General features: G+C 53.7%; 1 protein-coding gene across 3 annotated transcripts in view; it reads left to right on the top strand.

The window, feature by feature from the left end:
- The window catches only part of Mob2 (MOB kinase activator 2), a 62502-nt gene that overhangs the window by 26020 nt on the left and 14903 nt on the right, over window positions 1-21579 (top strand). The gene's annotated exons all lie outside the window — the stretch shown is intronic.

Raw genomic sequence — 21579 nt, 5'->3', positions numbered from 1 at the left:
CACGACATTGGAGGAGAAAAAACAAGAGAAATGAAAGGAACTCACCCACACTCTTGTATTCCCTCATGAACCAGGCTCGGATGGGTGATGTGCTAGTGGGCCCAGGGGCTCCCCTGATGGGGGCAGGCTGCTGCAGCCTGGGTTGCCTCGCCTTGTCTTCCCAGCAGTCAGGCCCACTCTGGTCTTGGCAGTTTGGGGATTGGGTTGCAAAGGTGTGTGTGTGTGTGTGTGTGTGAGAGAGAGAGAGAGAGAGAGAGAGCGAGCAAGCTGCGATTAAGATGTGGGGATGTGGCTCAAGCAGTAGCGCGAAGATGTCATTTACACAGCCACAAAACCCCCCAGTTTCCAGACACAGTTCAGTAAGTGTGTGGGATTGTGCGAGCAACCCTGGGACATGTCCATCCCCCGTGAGTCTCTCGCCTGCCCCAGCACCACCTGGCGGCTCTCTGCACTCAGGGACAGCTGCGGTTCCTGTTGTGAGCCCAGGGCTCCTGTGCACACCACACCTGTCTTCTTACTCCCCCTGAGCCGGCCATGAGTTGTAGGCCAGGGTAGGCTCCTCCTGCTTCAGAGCGCCACCCCTTGTAGGTGGCCAGGGCAGGCTGCATGCTCTTTGGCTGTGGACACTTGAGTGTCCACTTCTCAGCTATACCAACCATAGTTCCGTCAGTCACCTGCTGGCAAATCCATTTCTCAAGAAATAGACATGTTTCCTTTTCTGGAGGGTTAACAGTGAGGAGGAGATTGCTAGGTGGCATGGTAAGTGTATGTCTGACTTTTTAGCAGACAACCAAAAGTTTTGCTAATTTTCAAGTCTATTTTAGGATATAGGGATTAAATTTTATCTTTCAATTATAACAGCAAGCTTACTGGAATTTGGAACCAGGAAAAAAGACTACTATTGGCATTTTATTTCTAGGCCTTTTCATCTCTCTCTTCAGAATTAAACTATTATTTCCTTCTGATTACAATGATGATGTATTTTTATGAGAAATTGCAGTAATCCATGCACATACAAAGAAAGTAAAACCTGTGTCAAATTTCATTATGCCCTAGTGTGCATCATGGAAAATCCAATAAGCCATTAACCTTCAAGGAAAGCGAAACCCACCTCCAGGCTCCCCACAGTGCCCTCTGCTGTGCCCTCCAGGCCACCCGCACCCAGACCGTCCACACTGTGCTCTGTCTGGCCTGCTCCCTGTGGGCACGGGCCTTTACCTCAAGCGAGGTCATCCTGTGCCTGGAGCTTCATCCTCTCCTTTACAGCCAATCTCGGCTGCGTGTCTGTGATCAGTTGCGAAAGTTAGACTTTCCCACTGAATGACCTTCAGTTCCTGCCTTCTGGAACATTCTGTGAGGCAGCCTTTGAGCAGGGTGCTACTACTTTTGTGCCTGCTGCTGTGGGAAGAGGTGACAGCCATCGTCTCTGGTTGTAGTGCTTTGGAGACCTCGGCCTTCTTTTCTTGTGCTCGTGTGTCTTCTGGGACCTGTTCTCCTTGCCCATTACCCCTTTCCTGGGTGTGGTGGTCATTTCTCTGGTATTGATTCGCAGGTACCTTCTGTATATGAGGCACTCGTTCACATATGGGTTGCCCAGCTGCTGGCCTGGCCTGGTTCCCCAGGACCCAGCAGAAGACAGCAGCCACACTTCCTGCTCCCACTGAGCCCACAGAACCCCAGGAGAGGGTGGGCAGATTGGCTGGAGGAATGGCAGGTGGAGGTGAGGGGAGCGTTCTGGGATGAGGGCTGTTTGGAGGGTCGTGTGCACAGGTCATAGGCCTCGGTGGCCTTCCAGAGCCTGTGAGCCATTAGAGTGGATGGAGGCTGCTGGGGTTTAGTGTGCCTCCAAAGCTCACGGGAACTTGGCCCCCAGTGTGGCAGTGCTGGGGGGTGGTCCTTAAAGAGGTGAGGGCTCTGCCCTCTGGGAGGGTTAATGGCATTATTGTAAGAGTGGGTTTGTCCTAACAGCAGCTCTGTCCCCTCCTGCTTCCTCTTGTTCTCCCTTGCCCTCATCCTTCTGCTCTGGGATGGGGCAGCTCAGAGGCCCTCTCCAGGTGCTGGTGCCATGCTCCCAGCCATCAGAACCAGAGGCTGAGTAAATCTGCTTAGTATAAATTACCCAGCTCCTGGTGTTCTGTCATGGCAACAGAAAGTGGATCAAGATAGGCCTGGAGATTTGAGTCCAAAAGTGTCCTGAGCAAGCTTAGGCTGAGGGCTGGAGCTGGGCCAGGATCAGTGAGACGGCCATGCAGCTGACTTGCTATGCACTCACCTGGGTGCTGGGTCAGGCTCAGGCCCCTAGTGGGGCAGCAGATGGTGTTCTTTGGTCCCTTTTGTTTCTGTGGGTGCTTTGTGCTGAGCTTCTCTGCAAGCCCTGTCCTCTCGGTCACTGGGCCACCCTTTAGGAATCTAGAGGGTAGCTGCTGCGCCTCCTGCACTGCTTTCCCTTTGACTTTCTCTCACCCTGGGAATGTGTGGCCTGCGGGTTCTGACACCGTCCCTCCAACTTCAGAGGCAAAAGCAGCATTTCCAATTAGAGAGGACTGTGCCTTGGAGGGGCTGCTGTCTGGGCTCCCAGCTAGCTGGGTTGGCCAGCTCCTACCTGCTTGTTTGCCTCTTCTTCCTCTGTACAGCCTGACCAGGCCTGGGGTCTACCCTGGGCATGTCCCTCACCAGGCATCTACAGCAGGGCAAGGACAGCGCCAGGTGCTGACCAGTGATGTGGTTGGTATTGATTTGGGGCCTGCTCTGGCTGGTGACTCATCTTGCGGTGTCACAGCCCTGGCACACTCCTGGCTGTGGTGGGACAGACCTGTGCTTTGCAGGCGTGCACGAGAGGCTGCCCTGCCAGGGCTGTGCCTCCTGTGTTCCTGGGACCAGGCTGTGGTTCGGCAGAAGTGGCCCTGGTTTCTTCCCTGACCTGTGGCAGGTGGCATTCCTAGACCCTTGACCCTCTGTGGGGAGCTCTGTGGAGACCTCTCCAGCCCTCTTGGCAGAACACCCTGTCCTTTCCCCCGGCGTCTCCATGAGAGGTTCTTTCATTGATTTCCAGTTTTTCTGTTAGATCACTTTCCATACGGCTGCTGTGGGAGACCCTTGTCTAGCTCATAACATGGAGGGTGGCACTGAGAGGCCTTGCAGCCCAGCCCGTGGGTGGGCCAGCTCCTGTGAGCTCTGCTCCATTGTGCTGTCCTCACTGCCTCTGCCTCCCACCCATGTGAGGCTCCAGTCCTGTGGGACTGGCCTGGGATAAATTTTGCAGCTGAGGTTTTTATACCAGTCAGGCAGGGCGGGGTGGCTTGGCAGAGCCTGCCATTGCTCTTTCCTCTGCCCGAGCAGCATGGTGAAGCAGGGTGGTGGGGTTGATGACAGGCTGGGTCACAAAGTCCCCTGCTGCCGTGGACCTGCCTTGGAGCCCTGTGAACTCCCAAGCCTAGTGAGCACTGTGCTTGTTTGACCTCCACATGTGTGGCCCACCTGGGACTCTGTGCAGGTGAGTGTGGGGCTCATGCTCCACCTCCCTGGCACATGGATGTGTCTAGACCATGAAAGTGAACCCCCACTCACATCTCCTTGCCCATCCTGGAAGAACCTAAGGTTATGGGAGGGAAGGGGTACTGAGGCCCCTGGACCCCACTGCTTCTTCTGCAGTCCTCCTCTGGAGCCAGGCAAAGAAGACTAGGTAAGCTGCAAAAGCTGCCTTAATAATTTGGAGTTTGACTTGACATGAACCCCAGACAGAAGGCCTGGTGTGGGGTGGTTGTGCATTTCTCTGACTTCTAAATTTGTGCTGAAATTCTGGTTCTGGCCCTGGTGTGGACTGCAGCCCATCTCCCTCTGCCCATTCAGTTTTGCCAGACAGCTCTTTCTACACAGCTTCAGCCTGCTCACCCTCACCTCAGCCGGACAGTGGGTGTCCAGCCTGGCCTTTGCAAGGCCTGGGCTTGCTGCCTAAGGATCTTCCCTGACTTCCTGCATACTGCAGCTGTGTGGTGGGTATGTTGTACCAGTGGGCAGGGCATGCAGGGGGCTCCTGTGTGCCTGCTGTTATCTTGGGTGCCCTGGCTCATTGCCTTTCTACATTCTACATCTGTATAGCCTGCCCAGCTCCTGGGGAGACAGCTGTGGAGGATAGGCCCCTTGCAACTTGAAAGAGAGGGTATTACTATCCCCGTCTTCCTTGGGGTCTACGTACGAGGGAAGCAGGTGTTGCGTTTCAGGTGTTGTTGGCTGCTTGTGGGAGCAGTGGTGGACTTAGGAGTAAACTTCATGACAGTTTTTTCTTCTCTGTTCCTTCCTCTCTGGCCCTCAGTGTAGGAGAGAAGGAGGTGGATGCCTCCCTTCCACGTGTATCCTTCCCCCGGTGGCCAAGGGCAAAGCCTCCAGTGCCAATTGCCTGCACAGAGGGTCAGATAGTGTGCAACAACCTGTGGACTCTGGGGCTGGGAACCTGCCCACTGCCCAGCTCTCAGAAGACATGTTTTCCTCTGGATTCAGGATGTTGAAGGATGGTTGAGTCCTCAGGTGCTGTCCATGACTCCAGCCTGGTCTTGCTTGTGTGGTAGCTCTGTTTTTTTTTTTTTTTTGTCTCTGTGGTCCACATGGAGACCCATGTGGCATTGGCTGCCTTGACGCTGGCAAGCAAAAGGGCCTTTCTCAGGTCATCCAGGCCATTTCCATTAATGGAGTAGTGGCATTTCATCTTCCAGGGCAGAGCCTGACTGAAGTTACTGGGTGTCTGGGGAGCCTGGGGCCTGTCCCTGGCAACTTCCGTTCTGTCTGAAGACAGAGCAGAGCTATTGGTTGTTGTAAAATCACCCATGTACAAAGCAATTGAGAGGGGCTGGGGCTGGGGCTCAGTGGTGGAGCACTTGCCCAGCATGTGTGAGGCACTGGGTTCGAGCCTCAGCACCACATAAAGTAAATAAACAAAATAAAGGTCCATCCTTAACTAAAATAAATAAATACATAAATAAATATAAAACAATTGAGAAAGTAACAAACCCTGTAACTGTGTCCAGTGTAAATATGAAACCTCACAAATTTAGTTGTCACCCTCTTCTTGTTCATGTTTTTGAACGTTCTATTTTTGAGGGTTGGCTTGTGTAGGACCAAGCACACACAGGAGAGCTGTTCTCAGTGTGCCTGTCTGTGGTTCTCACCAGTGAACACACAGCACCCATGGCAGAAGACCAGCGACACCCATGACCCTTCTCAGCCCCAGAGGTGCTGGCTCTGTTGGTCCAGTGCCAGGGACTGCCTTGCCTGTTGGGGACTTTGCATGGATGCTCAGCGTTGCCTCTACTCCCGTGGTCCCCAGGCTCTCCCTGGTGGCAGGTGCAGTCAGGCTCCTTGAGTGGGGTGCTCTGTGCATGTGACTTGGCTGACTTAAGAGTCATCACCTGTGTTTAGTAAACTTTGGCACGGTAGGCCTTCTGCCTTGGCGCGTTCTGACAGACGTGTAGCCGCGTGCCCCCTCTGCAGTCACTGTGTGGCACGTCAGTCCCACGTTCCACCCCTGGTGCCACCCTTTTGCTCTCCAGCAGTGCTGTTTTGTTCCTGCTGGGATTGCAGTGAGAGGGACTGGCAGAGGACCTCCTTCTGTGTCCGTCTTCTTAGCATGGTGCAGTTGGCGTTGGTCACTGCTGTGGTTGGTGCTGTGTTTATGGAGAAGTGGTCTCTTTATGGATGAGAGGCCGTTTGTTCACCGTTCACCTGTCAAAGGACTTCAGGTGGTTTCCAGCTTTCAAGGAAGGAGAGTGAAGCTGCCAGGAGCTCTCAGGGTCCAATCTGTGTGTGTCTCTCTCTCGAACTGGAGTGGACTTAATGGGGCCACAGGGGTGTGGGAACTGTTGGCGTCTTGTTCTGGGGATTGAACCGGGAGTGCTCTACCACTGAGCTGTATTCCCAGGCCTTTTTATTTATTTTGAGATGGGGTCTCATTAATTTGCCAAGACTGGCCTTGAATTTTCCATCTTCCTGCCTCAGCCTCCCGAATCTCTGGGATGACAGGCGTGGCTACCATGCCCAGCCCTTAGCAACTGTGACCTGCTGTTCCATAGCACGTGAGCCTCAACTTCTCGAACCCCGGCCCTGGTGACTGCCCCTCTTGATTCTGTGTCCAGAGTGTGAGTGCTGTCACTGAAGTTTTAACTTGTGTTTCCTGATGACTGATGATGTAAGACACCTTGTCATGTGCTTCTTAGCCATTCTTCCACCTTTGGAGAAATCTCCATTAAAAAGCTTTTGCCTACTTTTATACTGGGCTTGTAATCTTAGTCTTGACTTTGGCAGTTCTTTATCTGTTGTGGATATGTCTTTTATCAGCTATGTTTTTTGCAAATTTCTTCTAATCTGTGGCTCTTCTACTTAATGGTGTCTTGAAGCACAAATGTTCTGGGCTTCAATGAAGCCCAGCTTACCAGTTTACCCGGCAAGGGCTGTGCTTTGGTGGCTTGCTCCCCTGTGTACAGGACTGAGCTCTTAGGCTTCCTGTTCCTGGGCTGAGTCTCCTCTCCCCATGTTCCCTTGCTGCCTGTCTACAACTGTTCCTAGCACTGGGCACTTTCTACTGTGGCAGGCAGGCTTGGGAGAGCTGAAGCTGGACTGTAGCGCCCACTCATCCTGAGCTTAACATTTTAGGCATCCAGTTGTTTCATGGGCTCTGCTTTGGGGCTTTCTGCATCCATGCTCTGAAACTTCCTCTTTTTACCCTCTTGGACCTTGATGCTTTAGCAATGGAAGCATGTTGAGCTTCAAGAAGCCACATTGGGGCCTCTTCTGAATGTGTGGATCTGGGGCTCATCCAGCCATTTGGAAACTGTCTGTTGTGCCAGTTTAACAAAAATGAAAGGAGAGCAGTCCAATGGAGGCTGGTCTTTGAGGCTGGCAGTAGTGAGCCCTCTTCTGGGAAGGCTGTCAGTGGCCTGGACACTCGTGTGGGTGAAGAGCTGAAGTCAGGAGCACGCTGGAGCACTGGAAGTGGGCCATCAGAGTGTCTCAGCTCCTCTGCTCAGCCACCCACTCATCCCCCTGCATTCCCAGGATTGCTGTAGGTGCTGGGAATGCTGAGAAGGAAGCAGACTTCTGGTGGGGTGATGGGGCGGGGCCAGCAGCACACAGAAACTCCTTTGCAGGTGGCTGTGTTGTGAAGAGAGGTGCGGAAGGCACCGGCCAGCATGTCAGCAGATCCTCCAAACCCAGGCAGGGAGGCCTGCATGCTACCACTTGCCCAGGCCTTGGGGTCTCTGTATGAGGAGGCAGGGAAAGAGCATTAGAAAGAACAAACAACACACAGTGGGCACAGAAAATACAATATCCCCACAAGCACACACAGCTTAGCAGTGTGCTGGCCCATAAGTGTCCACACAAGGCTGGGCAGTGCAGATACTGTTCTGGGAGGCTTATTGGTGAGAAAAATTACAAAATGGGGTGGATTATGAGCTGGAGAACGCCTTACCCACTTGTTGAGGTTCCTTTCTGTTCGTGCACTGTTTGTGGTGTCTCCCGCTGTGCCCCTGTGCTGATGATGAAGAACTTGGCGGCATTGGGGCCTGTTTGTTGTGGACCTTTCTCACCACCGCTCCTTCATGTGTACTGTGTGCTGTCAGCATCTGGAGGGTCAGGAGGAGCCATTGAGACGGTAAACAGAAGGGCACTGTGCATGTAATTCTGATGTGTAGATGTCCCATGCCTTGGCTTCTCCTGGGTGCCAGCATCATGCCAGCTGCTACCTATTTAAAATGAAAAAAAGGATTGTGGCCCTGTCTCCCAGGGTCTGCAATCCAAGACCTCAGGGGTCTAGAGCCCTCCAGCTCTGGGAGTCTGTCTTGGCTAGGTCTGGAAGCACCGTTGACAGTGCCCGATTGAGCATCTGTTAGCAATAACCAGGCAGGTCGAGGGCTGCAGGTATAGGCTGCCCTGGGGCTTGCTCTTCTGTGTACCCCTGTGCCTTCTTTGGGGGCAGGCCTTGGTCAGATGCTGGGCAGACCTCTCGTTTGCTCTGTTTGGTTCCTTTCTGGGAGTCTTTCTTGTTTTGTTTTTTGGTGGTGCTGGGGATTGAACTCAGGGCCTTGTTCATGTAAGGCAACCTCCCTACCAACTGAGCTATATCCCCAGCCCCTTTTCTGGGAGTCTTGCTGAGTCCTGTCCTGGCTCTCCTAGCTTCAGAACCACTTGAGACCCGGGACCAACATTCACAGGCATGCATGTCTGTTTCTGAAATGCATGTTCGTGTTTCCTTGAGTGAAGAAACAAGAGGAGAACAGCTTCAAAACTCAAATAAAAGTCTAGCTGCCCTCCGCCGTCTTTCAGTTGTTTCTGATGCATTTCTCCTGCCAGGCTGGGCTTGAGAGGAAGGCAGCCTGAGTGTGAGTGCCATGCTCCCCTCACTGCCAGGGGTTCTGTGTGAGGCCCGCTCCCGGCTCAGGTTGGGGACCAGAGCATCTGTGGCAGACAGTCACTTGCTGCCCAGCACATGCAGGGTCTCAGGGAGCCAACTTCTTTGCTTCTCCTGGCGTGTCAGCCCATGGTCCACATAGTCATCAGACTGGAGAAGCCACTTGGTGTTTCACCTGGTCCTCACACCCAGGGCATACTCATCCTGCCTGCTCTCACTGAGCTGCTGTGGGGCTGGCATGTGGTCAAGGAGCAGGGTCTGGGTCTGGCCCAGGTACTGTGCAGACAACACCCCTTGGCCCAGTGAGGGTGGACGCTCCATGGCTTGCAGGATAGGGGCAGGAGGTGTCCTGGGGTCCCGGGTGTGCTGCTGTGGTCATCCTGGACCAGTTCTCTGCTGCCTCCACCCCTCTGCACTCTCAGGCTGCCTGTGCTTCCTAACGGGAGCTGTGGGACAGAATTCACAGTGGAGTGTCCTGTTACTACCCAGGGTCCTTCGGTGCCATCTGTTCACAGCCCCGGGGGCAGCTGGATGAATAGGTACTGGGAGCCTCAGGCCGTGGAGCACCCTGTGTATAGGTGCTGTTTGGGGCCTCTGAGGCCAGGTGGGCTTCGGAAAGCTGCCTTCCCTCTGAGTGGAAGGGCACAGCCCATTGTGGTGATGGCTGGCTTCCTGGGCAACTGAGAAAGGGCCATGGGGTCCTCTGGGGTTGAGCAGCAAAAGACTTTGCCCACCTCCACCTGCTGCCCTCTGGATCCTGGGTGCCCAGGTGCGCTAGGCGAACTCCTCCCTCCAGGAACGCCTGCTCCCAGCAGTGGGCGGTGCTCTTCTCCACCCAGCTGTCTGACTACTCTGACTCTTGATAACTCAGGAAGGCAGGGAGAGCTTCCCGTGCTGAGCTGGGGTCCGTGGTCGCCCTGGAGTTCTTCTGAGAGCACTCTTCCCAGCCATGAGGCCTGCAAGGAGCAGCTCCTACAGCCTGGCTAGATGCGTTCCTCATGAGGCCAGCCCTCTACCCCTTCCAGTGCCAGCTAGGAGCTCAGGGCCTGTGGGTGCAGTACTAATTGGAATATAGGCAAGGTTAGTGGATTTGGCATGTCATTGCGGGGCACATGGGCTTTGTGTCAATGAGAGCAGGGCTCTGAAGTGGCTACTTTGACACATGGTCTGGGCTTCTTGGGTTGGGTAGCTCTGGTGTCCAGGGAGCTTGACCAGTGGTACAGGCCACATAGAGATGGGTGGCGGTGCTCCTGGGTGAGGGCTGCTTAGGCACCAGCCATCCTGGAAGCTGCACTGGGGCTACCTGAGGAGAGGAACCCCAAACCTGAGGAAGGAGCAGTCTGGGAGCGTCAGTCTGCTGCCTGGTGACTGAGGGGCTGCCCATCCCCAACTCTAGGAGGGCTAGGGTTGAGGTGTAGGCTTAATGCTTCCCCATGGAGGTGAGCAGGCATCACGTGTGGTGAGCATCTCCAGTGTGGTCATGAAGGCCACCTAAGTGGGGCGGTCAGGAACTTGACTCCAGCTCTGTCAGGCTCATGTCTAAGTATCTGCAGATGTCCACCACCCCAACTGCTGTCCTACCTTCTAGTACCTTTCCTGCCCCCTGGCCTATGTGATCTCAGATCTCCTAATAAGTCTTGCCAGGGGCTGCCCATGTTCTTGGATGTGGTCCAGACCTCACCTGGCCCTGCCCACACCACTCTCCAGGTGGACCAGGCTCTCTAGGTTCCTCCTGTGTTCCATACCCCTCTTCTAGCTGTGCACAGAGCCCACCTCTTCCCAGCCTGAGTCCACCCCTCGGGGCTCTCCGGCCCCCAGTCCTGCCTCGCCTTCCTCTTCCCACAGCCTGAAGTGGTTGACATCACCGTTGAGCCCTGGCATTACCAGTCCTGGGTTGTGGTTGTGGTGGGCTCTCAGGGAGGAGAGGGCACAGAGGGTGGAGGGCCGAGTGGCTCCCGCATGGTGTTCCACTGCAGCCACGCGAGGCTCCCAGGGCAGACCAGGCGTGGAGTGGCTCTGGCCCGATGCCCAACTCAAGCTGTGGGGAGCCCTGGCAGCCATATGCTCTTCTTGGTACACCTGGTACACTCAGGGTGCCAGGGGCTGCTGGTGGTCCCACCTGTGGGGCACCCTTGGCCTGGCCACGCTAGTGCTGTCTGTGGCAGGTGCCTGTCTGGGAATGTCTCCAGGGTCCAGGTGTCAGTGGCTTTCCAAGTTAAAGGCCTGTAAAGCCTGAGGCTGTGCCTGGTCAGTGCAAGGCTATTCCCCCCCCCCCCACACACACACAGTGGCTAGCAGGTCACTCCTTAGATTAGGGGTCTGCAGGACCCTGGGAGGCTCCTTCTGTAGATGGGAACTGACCCTGGGCCTGATAGGCAGGCCTTCCCCTCTGGGGGTGCCCCTGTTCATGGTAGTGGGGGCTAGAGGAAGGTGGGGCTATGGACTGGGCCTTCCTTGCCTAGGGCTGAGTGGGCCCCAGTTGGCCTGGCTGTATGCAGCCTGTGTCTCGCTGGGCCTGAGGACAGCCCGGCAGCAGAGCCCTTGAGCCTCTTTTCCAATTGGTTCCATCACAAAGGCATGTTCATGTCTCTCCCCCTGGCCTGCTTCTCTTCTTCAACAAGCACCTCTTTGGTGCCACATATGGGGTGAAACACAACACGTGGCACCAGTCCTGGCAGTGAAGTCCGAGGAAGCTGCCAAGGCAGGCCCAAGGCCCTCCCTCCTGGGGCTCCCGGTGCAGCAGGGCAGCCGTGTAGCAGGTGAGATCCCGCTTTACAGACCTTCCCCTGTCCCTGTGTCTTGCTGCAGCCATGGGAGCCATGCCCAGTCCCAAGGGGACCAGAGGTGTGTGGCTTCTGAAGGTCAACTTTCCCCACATGCCAGAATGGCCACTCAGAGATGTGGTCTGCATGGGCAGTTTGAGCCCCTGGTGAGCCCGTGGCAGTAGGTCCACAGAGGTCACTGCCTGGAGGAAGGCCTGCCCTCCCCTGTGTTCCTAGTCTTGGCCAACCTGTAATCAGAGTCTGCAGCTCCTGGCTTGACCATTTTGGCCTCGGAGGCATCTATGGCACTGCCCTACGTGCCATTAGGGAACCAAAGGGACAGAATATGGGGTTGGTTCAGGCCCTGTAGGACTGGGGAAGATGTTGAAAGTGGGAAGACAGGTTTTGGTTCACTTGATTGTGGTTTGACTTTCTCATCACCCACCCATAACTTTGTGCTTAAAGGGCTAATTTCTGGCCTTGATACTAATTTCCTGTTTTGAGTGCTGGGAGTACCGTGGGCCTGAGGGCCCTTCCTAGAGCTCTCCATCCTAACAGGACAACATGCCAGTCTGTGGAGTGGAGGGTGAAGGGCAGGATGGGGTGGAGGTCCCCTGGGGGATTGCTTCTGAGCCAGAGACCTGCAGGACTGAACCACAGGATGTGGGATATTACAGAGGTAGGGACCTAAAGGGCAGTTGAGGCCACTGATAGGACTTGAGCTTATTATCTGCAGGATCTGGGGGCCATGGAGGATTCTGAGAGAAGGATGGGATTGATTAAGTGCAAGGATCATGCCCACAACCCTGAAGAGAGGAAGGAGGGGAACCTTCCTACTGCACTGATGACTGAGAGCTCACAGGTGCCTGGCTCAGGGACATGGGGGAGAGATTGATCCTGGTGTGCTTTGTTGACCGAACCATCAGGATCCCTCAATTGTTGGGATGTGGAGTCCATGAAGGGTACCAGGGAGGACTCCTGAGCAACTGGGAGGATAGAGCAGGTCTCTGGTCTGGAGGGGATGGCCACATGTGAGCGGCCAGTGGGTACCTCTCAGGGCATCATGGGGGTCATGTAGGGGCTCAGTGAGGAGGGCCGATGGAATGGCTTTTCTTTTAAATCTCCACTGGGTTTACTTGATATTCAGCGAACATCCCATGTGGACCTCCAGGGTGTCCTGGTCTTCCAGGTGGCTCTGCTCTCCTTAGCAGCTCCCTACTGCAGGTGGTACTTGGCTGAAGACTTGGTGGGTTCTTGGCAGCTCACTCTCAGGAGAAGAGAAGGCCCTGAGACCTCTAGCACTGTGCCCTCCCCAGACCTCCAGTTTGTCTCCCAGCTCGGGCACACTGGACTCCGTGGGGTATCCCTGCTGTGCAGACTCCATCAGGCAGGAGATGGGGTACAGGGGACACTCTGTGGTTCCTTTTTGTGGGGCCATTGTCCCTTGTTGTCTGATGTTCATCAAGGGTCTTGAGGACCGTCATTTCACATTTTACCCACTGGAATGGAGTGCTGTTTCAGGTGGAAGATTAATCCTGGTCCCTGTGGCTCCAATGGCCGCAAATGGGCCACTCTTTTATTTTATTTTATTTTTTTTTTTTTTGAGAGAGAGAGAGAGAATATCATTTTTATAGATGGACACAACACAATGCCTTTATTTTTATGTGGTGCTGAGAATCAAACCCGGGTCCCGCCCTGCTAGGCGAGCGCTCTACCGCTGAGCCATGATCCCAGCCCCAGTGACCACTCTTTTGTTCCATTGAAAGGTGTGTTCACTCCATAACTGCTCGATTCACTAAGCTGTTCTTGTCACTCACTTGGTTTGGAATCTGCCTCCATCCCTGTCCCACCCAAGTTCTAGCCACACCTGGCCCTTTAGCCCTGAGACGGCAAGGCCAGGTACATTGCGGGTGGGGTGCCACAGATATTACTTGCCTTCTATGACATGTGAACGTGGGGTGGGGGCTCCTTGGACCAGTTTCCCTTTACTCCCTCCTAGGTAATCCCATGTAGAGGTGTTGGAGTCCTTGCTGTGCAGCTGCACCCAGCTTTGTGCCCACAGTCCATGCTGCTGGAGCTGCTGGGCCAGGCTGGCTCCTTTGTCGCTCTGCGAGCAGGCCTGCACCACTGCCTAGGAGCAAGACTCAAGCCAGAGCTGTCCTTTCCAGGCCCCGCTGATGCCAGGTGGGAGGGAGGCGGGGACCCACACAGGCTGGGTTGAGATACACAGCTCGACCTCGGGGTCTTTACAGTCGATCACATCCTTCTTGCCTGGAGGTTACACGTGATTCTGTAGGCATTGCTACAGTCATCGGCAGTCATGATCTAGATTTTCTCTTAAAAATGGACAGGAGGTGTGACGAACTCTCACTTCAAGTGCTCTGTTGGCCCTCCTGCCAGATCTTCAGAGCATTTGCATTCTTATCTCCCTGGGTGCCAGGGAAGTAGAACCTGCTCCTTGTCACCTGAGTGCCCCTCATGCCCCAGGCTTCACACCCAGCAAGAGCTCCTGGGAGAGGGAAGAAGGGAAGCTTCCGAGAACATTGACAGCTTTCTGAGGGCTCGCTGGACAATAGGCAGGGAGGTGGTCAGGCTGGCTTGGACTTGCTGTTGTGGCTTGTTATTCCACTCAAGGTCAGGTATGCCCAGCCTTCCTGGACACCAGATGCTGCGTGCTAAGCAACACAGAGAAAGCCTGTCCTCTGTGGACAGAAAGCTGTGGTATGCTCGTGAGGGCTGTCTGGGCCAGCTGCCCTTTGCATGGGTTTTGTCCCTGCTGTTCCTCGCTGCCTTGTTTCCAGGGGGTAGGGGAAGAGGAGTGACTAGGGGTTTCTACAGAGGGCCATGGGTGCTGTGGTGGTCACCATCACCCCTCCTCCTGCAGTCTGGTTGGCCATAGACACCCGTGCCTCTGCAGAGAATGGATACTGTTACTGGTTGGTGGCTGTGTCCCCAAAACCAGGCATGGGACTGGGAGCCACCCAGGGCAAGCTGTGTGTACACTCAGGAGAGTGGTAGCCCTGAGGTGCTGTGCCACAGCCATCATTGGGAATAGGCCATGTCTGCACTGCGGCCCCGTCACAGTGCTCACCTGGCTGCCTCTGGGTGCCCCAGGCGTCTGCCTTGGGGTGGAACTCTGAGTCACCCAGCTTTGGTAGCTCTGGCTATTAAGGGAAATTGCCACTGAGGATGAGCCAGGAGAGGGTGGTCATGGAGGCCTCTCTGAAGGGGCTCTTGCTGAGTGTTCCCTCCATGGGGGCAGGTGATTGCGTGTGCCATTTTCGGGGCATGCCCAGCACCTTTGCTGGTTCTCCCCACCCACGTTGTTTTGAAACAGATTCTAGTTGTGCCTGGCTTCCTTGGTGTGCATCTCCACTTGTGTGTGGAGGCAGAGGTGCTTTTCCTCGCTGAAGTGGCACTTCCTGATGGACCTGGGGCATCCAGCACCATCCACATGTCTGCAGTTTCCTGACTCTTGAAGTGTGTTCAGACAAGGTTCATGCACTGCAGCCGGTTGATGGGCTTTGGGAATCTGTTTTTTAGCATTACATTTTCAAGTAATTATAAACTCACAAGAACTTGCAACAGCCCAGAGAACCCAGCACCTCCTCAGCTAGCCCCCTGAGGTCCCAGCATCGTGCCAACTGGAGTGCAGTATCGGACTAGCAGGTGAGGTTGGCATGGTGGTGTTGGCCAGGCTGCGGGCTTTGTCCCTTGCAGTCTCAGTCCACAGTTTCTGCCCTGCTCTTGTCTTTTCTGCATTTGCTTTGTGGGAAGACCAGCTTGCCTTGCCTGTGGGAACCCAGCCTGTCCCTGCTGGTGGGTGCCCGGATCTGATGCATCGTTGATGTTCAGGTTCTTTTCTGGAGGCAGGACAGCTCCATGGGTGATGGTGTCCTCCCAGCAGGAGTATGTGAACATCTGGTGACTTCTGTGGTATTTACAGCTTCTGTTGTCCTCTGCCTGAAACCTTTCTCATTATTCTCATTAGGCCACTGGTGCCATCACTAGGGCTGACCCCTGGCTGTGATACCTATAAGCTCCAACCCTGTAATGGCTGTACCTGCTATGCCATTACACCTGGGCTTTGGGCTTCAGCGTAGGAAATCAGGGGTCAGGGCCAACGTCATTTTGTGGCAGTAGTTTCTCAAGCAAAGCACGCCAAGGCCTCTGGAAAGTGTGGTTTCCTCTGCCTAGTTGAGTGGTCTGTTTGTCAAAGGTCTAAATAAAATACAAAAATGGGCTGGGGATATGGCTCAGTAGTTAAGCATCTCTGGATTCAATCTCTGGTTACCCCCCACCCCACCCACCGGCTGCCAAAAAGAATTTTTTTCCCAAGAGCTGGTATTCATGGAGACTGGACTCCACTGTTCGGTCCAGTGGTTTGACAGTATGGGTTACTGGCTTTTGATGTGTGGCTTTTCAGCCTGCTCTCTCCCCTTCCTTTATGTAGACTTCTAGTTTTTAAACGCTTGGCATTGAGGACAAAGGATGACAGTCACAGGTTGCAAAGCCTTGCTCTGTGATTCTCGTGACTGGGTTCTCCTGCAACCGTGCCTGGGAGATACAGGCGTCCCTTCACCCCCAAAGCCTCTGAGAACCTTCAGCTTGGCCTGGGGTCTTCCTGCCCTGCTCTCTGTGGAGGGGTGGCCTGTGCTGAAGGCCCTGCTCTTGCTGCTGGTGCCTCCAGTCCACATGATGTCTGTGGGGCTGAGCCATGGAGTGTGCTGTCCAAGTGGTGGTCACCCTGTGAAGTATCACAGCCTGTCCAGCCATCCCCGGCCTCAGACTTCTGGGGTGCTTTATTTCTGGTGCTGTGTGGTTAGTGCTGTGAGTCTCTGGAGATGGATGTTTCCTTTCCCTGGTAGGTGCTTAGCCTTGGAGTCACTGGTTTGCAGAGGCATGTTTAACTTTAAAAGAGGCTTCCAGCTAGATCCCAAAATAGTCGTGCCATGTCTTGCTCCTGCCAGCACTGTGTGAGCGCTGTGGTTGCTCTGCCTCTCGCTGAGGTCAGGTATTCCAGGTCTGTTTGGCTCCTGCTGTCCTGTAAGTCTCCAGTGGCATCTCATGGCAGGGGAGGGGAACTTGCATCTCCCCAATACCCAACTGCCGTGCAGAGCACTCCAGCTCTGCCAGTGTCTTTGTAAGTGTCTTTTTGGTCTTTTGTCCTTGAAATTGGGCTTTTTATCATTGAGTTGTGGACTGCTTTACGTAGTCTAGATAGAACTTGTTAGATACATACAATTTGTGGCTTGCCTGTGAGTGTTTTTAAGTGTTGGAGTAAGGCTGTTTATTTGCTTATTTATTTATCTGTGGTGCTGGGGGTAGAGCACAGGCCTCGGGCATGCTGGTCAAGGGCTCTGCCCCTGACCTATATCCCAGCTCTTGCCTATTCATTTTTTAATGGTGATTTGAATAGAAATGTGTGTGTGTAAATCTTGGTGAAGTGTACCCCACCCATGTTTTCTTTGTGGTCAGTGCTGTTGAAACTCCACAAGACTTCACCCACTCTGAGCTGCAACACGGGCTCTGGCCCGTGTGTGTGTAAGGCAGGGCTGGAGGGTGTTGGTTAGGCCTGGTGGTACTGAGTTTTCTCAGCACTCTTATTAAAAAGACACTTTCTCTTCCGATGGAGTGATTCCACCCTCTGTTAGAGTCCAGTTCAGCACATAAGTGTGATCTGTTCTGATGTGATAGTCGTAGATGGGTCTTAAAATGGGTGTGAGACCTTCTGTGTGGCTTCCCTTTGCTAAAATGGTTGATTACTCTGGGTCCATTTACATTTCCATGTGCACTGCAGAATCCTGTTAATTTCTAAAAAATGTAAAATAAATTGTGTTGGATTTTGGTAGGGTTGTGCTGAGTCTGTTGGATTAGGAAAATTGACATCTTAACAATATTGAGTCTTCCAATCTGTGACAATGGTATTTTTGTTTATTACTTAGGTCTTTAATTTCTGTGTTGCTTTGTACTTTCAATGAGAGCTTTGTACAGTTTTTGTTGAAAATGTTCTTATATTAGAAAGTTCAGTTGTAAATAAGAATCTTGTAAGCTTTCTTCTGTTTGCTGCTGCTAGGAGCCCCTGTGAGTGTCCTTTCACACTGGCCTGGCTTCCTGTGGGTTAGCTAAAGGTCCTGGGCAGCTCCAGCAGGTGCACGGGTTCCCTGGGTGTTTCCGTCCCGAGCACACCCACCTATCACTTTCAGGACTCTGTCCTCCTGCAGGGCCAGGACCAGCAGAACAGTGCTGTGCAAGGGGGCAGGAGCCTTGCCTGACCTGAGGGAGGTCCTGCCTTTCAGCCGGGCCTTTGGTGTCTGCTTGGAGTTTTTGTGGGTGCCCTTTGTCAGTTGAGAGCATTCCCTCCTGTTCCTGGCTTGCCAGAGGTTGACGCTGAGTATTTTGCCACGCAGTCCTTCTGCACCTTGTTTTATTTATTTTTGATAGAACTGGGATGGTCCTGTTTTGTTTTCTCTTCCACTACTGTGGTGAGTCACACAGGCTGACTCCAGACGTGGCCCAGCTCGTGCCACAGCATGGTTCTGGTGTGTTGGCAGTGAGCTTGTGGGTGTCCTGTGGTGGGGTCTACACCTCTGTCCTGAAGCTGCTGCTCTGCAGCTGTCTTGCGATACCTGCCTTTGCCCAGAGGTCCTGCTGGTCCTCTCCTTCCTGAGAGCGTGTGTCCCTTCCTGATGCACTTGGCAGGCTTTGTTCGGCAGACCCTACACCTGGCTTCTTCACTCCAGGAAGCTTTTTAGCCTAAGGTTGACCCTTCTACTGGTTACTCAGCCTGTGAGGGGCCTCTCTGCATCCCACTTCCTGTCAGCCTCTGATTACCTGTGGTGCCTGTTACCCTCTTACTGCCTGTAGGGTCCTAGTCCTGTCCCCTTGAACATCTGATGTGGGAGTTCATGTTCGGTCCCAGCCCCCCCCCCCTCCCCGCTCCACTTCTCTCGCTGGCACATTGGCTTTGCAGCGGTCAGGGCTGACTTTGAATGTAATTCTTCATCATTGCTTTGAGGATTTCTGCCCTTTGTTTCCTCTCACTTACTTTGTATTTGATGTGCATATTTTCCTCAGCAGTGGCTGCTGCTGCTATTTAGTTTTTGAACTGAGAACTGAACTCAGGACTTCTCACATGCCAGACAAGTGCTCTACCACTAAGTTAAATTCCCCAGCCCTTTTAAATTTTATTTTGAAATAGTTCTTACTAAGTTGCCGAGGCTGGCCTTGAACTTGCCATCCTCCTGCCTCAGCCTCCTGAGTTGCTGGGTGACTAGGTGACCACAACACCATACTTACTTACTTTAGCTTCTCATGGTGGCCATGTTGGTCATTAGTTTTAAGCCTTTACTTCAAATATAAACTGGAATGTCTCCTACACACTGGAATGGCTGACCTCTCTTGTGCCTGTGGGCACTTGCTGCCTCCACAGTTCTCAAGCCCACCTCTTGTTTTACACCATGATTGGAAAGCATGTGGCTCTCCCAGATAGCTCTTCCTGGGGTGGGGGTGGGGGTGGGGGTAGGGTTGAAATGACCCTTGCAGTGATGGGCCCAAGCTGGGGACGTCAAGGTGAACCTCTGGCTTAACACACAGTAGATGCAGGTGTTCACTCAGAGGGAGGTTCAGCAGTAGGTGTGTGTACACGCATGTGTACACACACACACAAACACACACACACACACACACACGCCATGATGGGATCTCAGTTTTTAATATTCTGCAGTAAAGGAACCAGGACTCCTTCAAGAAGGGGCTGATGTCAGGGCTGGGGCAGGGAGCATCCAGGATGAGCCTGAGCTCCCTGTACTGCCAGAGGGTGAGGGAGGGCCCACACCACACTCACAGTCTGGGGCTCGGGGACCCGCTGGAGAGCTCCCGGGCCTTGCATCCCAGCGAGTGCAAGACCAACACCTGTGCCTCCACCTGCAGCCAAGTTTGTATGTGGGGAGAACTCCAAGGGAGTCAGCCGTGAGGTGTGACTCCCACCCTTACCTGTGGCTCTCCAGTGCCACCTCCTTCCCAGAAGGGGAAAGTCGCTTTACAGTGGAAACCTAACAGACTGACCTCAGCCAGGTCAGGGGCAGCGTCACAGTGCTGAGAAGTGTTGACAGTGGGGGACCCTGCATGGGGGTAACGAGAAGGGCACTTTTTCTCTAGGGTTCTCCCCAAAACCACAGCCTCAGTCTAGCTCTGAGAAAATGCCAGGCAAATTCAACTCAGAGGTTCCCCGTGGTGCCCTTGACCAGTCCTCCTCAAAATTGCTCAGGTCATCAATAAAAAATAAACTCTCATAACTAAGAGGAGCCCCAGGAGGCAGGACCACATGTCAGGTGGGTCCTGGGACAGAAAAGGGTCCAGAGGGAAATGGAGGGAATGTGAGTCAGCTGTGGGCTTAGCTAGTAACAATGTCTCAACATTGACTTTAGCTAGTAACAATGTATCCATGTTGACTTTCTTCATTTTAAAAAAATGCACAATAAGGGAGTGAGAAGGGAAATTGCATGGAAATGGAAGGCGATCCTCAGGGTTATACAAAATGTCATATAAGAGGTAAGGAGGGGTAAGTTAAGAGAATACAAATGGAAGACATGATTTACAGTAGAAGGGGTAGAGAGAGAAAAGGGGAGGGGAGGGAAGGGGAGGGGAGGGGGGATAGTAGACAATAGGACAGACAGCAGAATACATCAGACACTAGAAAGGCAATATGTCAATCAATGGAAGGATAACTGATGTGATACAGCAATTTGTATACGGGGTAAAAGCGGGAGTTCATAATCCACTTGAATCAAACCGTGTAATATGATGTATTAAGAACTATGTAATGTTATGAACGACCAATAAAAAAAAATAAATAAATAAAATTTAAAAAAAAATGCACAATGGAGGTATAAGGGGTTACCTGGAGATTCTGTCCTCTATCTTTACAAATTTTCTGCAAATCTAAATCTGTTCTGAAACTATAAGCTCATTACAAATAAAATACTTGCACATATGCAAGCTCATGGCTCTGTGTGTCCTGCCCTACCAGTGTTAATCCAGCCTGCTCTTGTCCACCCTGATCTGTGCTCTCTGCTTCCAGTATGCTCCTTGGCTGGCTTTGCCTTGGGGGTGCTGGGGCTACACCTTTTCTAGGGGAAAAGGCCAAACCACACCAGTGCCTGAGCAGCCCCGCCTGGCCAAGTGTGCTCATCTTCTTGGCTGGGCCCTCTGGTTATCCAGTTTTTAGTCTTCTGGTTGCCCCAACTTGGGTGGGCATAGCTCCTGCTCTCTACACTGCAAGGAAGAAACAGGGACCCTCTGGCAGCACCTGTGCACCCTGGCTGCTGCTCTCAGGAGCTGCCGTGGCATTCCTGAGACTCACTGGGCTGTACCTTGCACTTTAGGGGTCCCATGCCCCTCACCCTGTGTTGTCTGTAGTCTGTAGCTTGGCTTTGGATGGATGCCCCTCACCCATGCCTTGTGTCTCCCTGTCACCATCACCCTCATGGCAGCTTCTGCTGTTCACCAGCCAGTGTGCCTCAGTCACCCTCCCAACCTGAGCCCGCCTCAGGCAGTCCTCCCTCCTCCACGTAGCCTTTGCTCCCTGCCAGCTCCAAGTCCACATCATGCACCTCCTGGTCTCCCACCTTCCAGCCCCCTTTTGCCATATGTGTGTGTCCCCCTGTTGCCTGTCTACTGTCCCCTCACAGCTAGTGGTGCTGCCTTGGCAAACAGACTGGCACAAGTGTGGCGCCACAGGACCCAGGATGCCCACACTAGGACAGAGGGAGCACTCCTCAGTGGATGGTGCATAGCTCTGTGCCCTCCCAGGTGCTTTTGTTGCTGCTGGTGGCCTGGGAACAGCTGCCACGTGATGGAGAAGGGAGCCAGCCCGGGAAGTCCTCCTTGCGGTTCCTGGAGAGTGCGAGGCTGGGTCTGCGTGTGGCCCTGCACTTGCTCTGGTGGAAATGCAGGACCACTGGGTCAGAGCCCTCCTGGCTGTTGGGTGTGAGCCTGCCTCCCTCACCTCCCTCTGCTGCTTCCCAGGTGGCTCTGCATGCCGTCAGCCCGACACCACCTGCCATCTGCCCCAGAGGGGCTCTGCCCATTGGGAGGCTGGGGCAGGGTGTCGGGGTTCACCGGGTGGAGCTCCTGTGAGCTCCTGTGGGCCATACTGTTGCTGCCTGGGGCCCAGTCTGAGAATGAGTGGGAGAGTTGTTCCTGGGGTGTGATTTTCAGGACTTGGCTGTTTCTATATGCAGACTAGCCGTAAAGAAGGCCCTGGCCACACAACTTCTCAAGCCTTGGTAGGAAAGCATCCTGGACATTTTTGTAGATTCTGGCCCTTGGTGGTGGTGGTCATGGCTGACCATCCATTGTTGCAGGAGTAGCCCCTGCCCAGAGCCAGGTCAGTGCCCTCCAGACACCTCAGGAGCC

This window comes from Urocitellus parryii, chromosome 4, assembly GCF_045843805.1.
Source record: "Urocitellus parryii isolate mUroPar1 chromosome 4, mUroPar1.hap1, whole genome shotgun sequence".
NCBI classification, from domain to species: Eukaryota; Metazoa; Chordata; class Mammalia; order Rodentia; family Sciuridae; genus Urocitellus; species Urocitellus parryii.
This window is presented reverse-complemented; position numbering and strand designations above follow the sequence as displayed.